Source organism: Budorcas taxicolor, chromosome 6 (genome assembly GCF_023091745.1).
Source record: "Budorcas taxicolor isolate Tak-1 chromosome 6, Takin1.1, whole genome shotgun sequence".
Taxonomy (NCBI): domain Eukaryota; kingdom Metazoa; phylum Chordata; class Mammalia; order Artiodactyla; family Bovidae; genus Budorcas; species Budorcas taxicolor.
This window is the reverse complement of record NC_068915.1, coordinates 81962001-81966438: the sequence shown is the minus strand read 5'-3', so window position 1 is coordinate 81966438 and position 4438 is coordinate 81962001. Positions and strand designations below refer to the sequence as shown.

General features: G+C 40.1%; 1 pseudogene; it reads right to left on the bottom strand.

Moving 5' to 3' along the window:
* Positions 1-1270: 1270 nt before the first annotated feature.
* LOC128049524 (receptor of activated protein C kinase 1-like) lies at positions 1271-2578 on the bottom strand (annotated as a pseudogene).
* Positions 2579-4438: the final 1860 nt, after the last annotated feature.

The window sequence follows — 4438 nt, the reverse complement described above, 5'->3', positions numbered from 1 at the left end:
AGTGAGATGCTGTTTATTATTTATTCACATTGAACATCTGTGTGTTCAAAATTACATACATTTGTATATATTACAATTTCTATGATCAATTTATACCTAAAAAAGACACTAAAAGACTCAAAACTGTACTTCATTTATTCAGTCCTTCTCCAATATAGCTAAAGTTTCCATTGTTATTTACATTTCTCCTTCCTGTTCTGTCTGGATCTTAGTAGACAGAAATCTATACTATCTGATTAAAGTGACTTTCTATATTTTTCTTTGCTAGACTTATACCTCCACTTCTGCATCTTGTCTTTAGAGAATCAGGAAGGTTATAACTTGCTGGTACTATCATGAAATGTTCTTACACATCATTGTTTGTTTATATGCTCACAACTGATTTTCTCTCAAGAGCTGTTGTGGATATGTTTTCCTGTTGTTGTTTAGTCACTTAAATCATGTCTGACTCTTTTGAGACTCCGTGGACTGTAGCCTGCCAGCCTCCTCTGTCCATGGGACTTTCCAGGCACGAATACTGAAATGAGTTGCCATTTCCTTCTCCAAGAGATCTTCCTTCCCCAGGGGTCGAATCTGTGACTCCTGCATTGCAGATGGATTCCCTACCACTCAGTTACAGGAAAAAAAACCCTATGTTTTTCTAGAGCAGTCCAATTTTTAGTTTTTGCACCTGCTGTTTCCTTGACTAAAAATGTCTACTCTCAACTAGGTTTTTTAAAAATATTACTTTCTATTTTCTGTCTTGGCACACGGTTTTCAGGTAGTACCTTCTGCATAGACTGCCTCTTGCAGTTTACGTCCCTCTAGCCCTGCAGTTTATGTTTGAAACTTTGAAAAACTTCACATGTCATTTTGGCCTAAGAAACTTGAAGAATTCCAGTTCCTCAGCAAAACTATCTTTCTTTCAATCTGTATGGTTTCCAGACACTAGTTCATTAAATTTCCCTTTTCAATCCTTTCCAACTGCTAAGAACTCATATTACATTCTAAGAGTAGTCCCATTTTGAGCTCCACATTTTCAGCATGGAGTTAAAGAGGGATAAATAACACTTTCCTCCATAATTACATTCATCAGTAGACACTACCCTGAACAGATAAAAACTAAACTATGAAAAAACAAACAAACAAATAGAATGAAAACAAAAATAGTCATAAAATCCCCTCCAACCCAAAATATATAATATCCTCTCCTAACCATTCATTTTTTTTCCAGAAAGCAAATTTTCTTCTTTTCCTTTTTAAAAATTTTTAAACTCTTCCATGTTTGTTTCTAGCAGGTACCAATGGTTACCTGCCACATGCAAACCTGGCTGTACATATAGCCAACAAACAGTAGCTGGCCATCAGCAGACCAAGCCAGAGAGATACATTGGGAAGGCTCTCTTTTGCTGCTGGTACCAATAATGTCTTGCTTCAGTTCATCTACAGTGATTTTGCCTACAAGTCCCAGATATTAATGCTAGGGCCCATGGCAGCACAAAGCCAGTAGTGGTTGGTACTGAAGCACAGGGCACTGATGATGTCCTCACCATCTAGTGTATAAAGGTGCTTGCCTTCATTCAGATCTCACAACATGGCCTGTCCATCCTTGCCTCCAGAAGTGCAGAAGGATCCATCTGGAGAGATGGTCACAATGTTCAGGTAGCCTGTGTGGCCAATGTGGTTGGGCTTCAGGTTAGAGTTGGCAAAGTTCCATACCTTGACCAGTTTGTCCCAGCCCCAGGAAAGAATGATGGGATTGCTGTTGTTGGGCAAGAAACTGACACAAGACACTCACTCTGATCGACTCTCATTCTGGAAAGTATATTTGAGATCCAACCAATCCATTCTGAAGGAAATCAGCCCTGGGATTTCTTTGGAAGGAATGATGCTGAAGCTGAAACGCCAGTACTTTGGCCACCTCATGCAAAGAGTTGACTCATTGCAAAAGACTCTAATGCTGGCAGGAATTGGGGGAAGGAGGAAAAGGGGATGACAGAGGATGAGATGACTGGATGGCATCACTGACTCGATGGACGTGAGTCTGAGTGAAATGTGGGAGTTGGTGATAGACAGGGAGGCCTGGCGTGCTGTGATTCATGGGGTCACAAAGAGTCGGACACGACTGAGCAACTGAACTGAACTGAAAGTATTCCATAGTTTGATGGTTTTGTATCAGGAGCCAGAGGCAATTTGCCATTTGTCCGAAAAGGCCACACTCAGCACATCCTTGGTGTGGTGCATGTTGGTGCCCATTGTGAGATCCCAGAGGTAACGAGTTTCATCCCCAGAGCCTGAGAGGGCAAACTGGCCATCTGAGAAGATTACCACTAACAAAATGAGAGTGACCCCAAAAAGCATACTGTGGGAAAACATAATTCATCTCATCTCTGGTGAGCTTCCACATAACAATGATGCTGTCCCCAGAGGCAGAGAGTATCCTGTCTGGAAGGGAGGGAGTATCCTGTCTCTGGGGAGTAATAAGGAATCTGGGTCATCCAATCATTGTGGCCCTTGAGGGTGCCATGCACATCATTTGTTCAGTCATGGCAATGGAGGGTATGGATGTTGTGACGGAGACAAGAATGAAGCTGGATAGCTCAGAGAGACACGCATACCTGCTCCCACCATGGCATGGCCAAACCACTCATTTTTATGTCATGTATTAGTCAAGGTTCTCCAGAAAAATAGAACCAATGGAATATATTAATATACATATGAGGAGATATTGTAAGGTACTGGCTCACCTATTGTGGAGGCTGAAAAGTCCCACCATGTTCCATCTGCAAGCTGGGGATCTCAGAAGAGCCAAAGGTAAAATTTGAAGGCCTGAAAGCTAGAAAGCTCATAGTGTGGATTCCAGTCTTGATCTAAAAGCCACAGATTCAGGATCTCTGAGGACAGTAGAAGATCCTTCTTCTAGCTCAATATGACAACAATGGAGTGAGTCAACTTTCTTTGACTTTTTGTTCTATCTGGGCCCTAAATGAATTGGATATGACCTCCTCAAGCAAATGATGGAAGACTAGACATAGAAAGCAGGTTACCAGAGACAAAATACTATATATCATCCTGAAGTTACATCATTAGAATGGATGCTTAGTTAAGGAAAAAAGGTAAAGTACAATATTATCACTCTCTTAAACATAAACACACACACACACACAACAATATTTAAAGTAAACAAAGAAAGAAAGGAGCAGTAGAAGGAGATGCTAATAAAGTGCAGTTGGATTGTTTATGAAGGTGATATTTCTCAGGTACAGAGAACTTGTAACACTTCTCAAGTGTGACTGACATTCTGGAATTTTTGACCATATTAAAAAGCAAACAAAACCAAAAAGTACATGTACTTGGCACTTTCTTATCGTGACTCTTCCTGCACTTATTCTGTTTCTACTATTATAATCTTCTTTAAGGTGGGAACAACTAGGCAAAGTCTGTTGGTAAATTAATAAAACCAGTATGCATTAGCAACCCAAGAAAACACTGTGAGAAAATTTATTATACATTTCTTTAGTGAGGCTCACAAGACTGAGATATTGTTTTCTCACTTATTTAAATGCTATTTAGTCATGTGGCTTATGGAGAATTATGAGAGATCTAAATAGGTTTTTTGCATGCTTAAATCTAGTCATCTAGTCATATTGAATAATGATCATTATGTTTCTAGTGCATGAATAAGGTTCAAAGCTGCAGGAAGAACATTTAAAAAAATACATCTTTCTGAAAAAGATTCATTACTTCACCTTCCAATCCTCTAGTTGCATTAAAGCATAAAATTCCTTTCTTTTTTGCATTGATGCTGGGGGAGTAGCTACTTTTAACTGCAAAATTTCTTGGCTATATCATGACCTATGAGATTTAACTGAATTAAAGTCATGCACCTCTCATTTACCATGAAATTTATGGATCATGAGTGTCAAGGACAAATAGCTAATGCCTAAATAATGATTGAGGCTTCCCAAGTGGCTCAGTGGTAAAGAATCTGCCTGCTGATGCAGGAGATAAAGGTTTCATCCCTGGGGGAGGAAGATCCCTTGAAGAAGGAAATGGCAACCCATTCCAGCATTCTTTCCTGGGAAAACTCATGGACAGAGAAACCTGGAAGGCTATAGTCCAGTTCAGTTCAGTTCATTTCAGTCACTTAATCATGTCTGACTCTTTGTGCCCCCATGACTACAGTACTCCAAGCCTCCCAGTTGGTCAACAACCCCTGGAGTTCACTTAAACTCATGTCCATTGAGTCAGTGATGGCATTAAACCATCTCATCGTTTGTAGTCCCCTTCTCCTTCTGCCTTCAGTCTTTCCCAGCATCAAGGTCTTTTCAAATTAGTCAGTTCTTCACATTAGGTGGCCAAAGCACTGGAGTTTTAGCTTCAGCATAAGTTTTTCCAATGAATATTCAGGAATGATTTCCTTTAGGATGGACTGGTTGGATCTCCTTGCTGTCCAAGG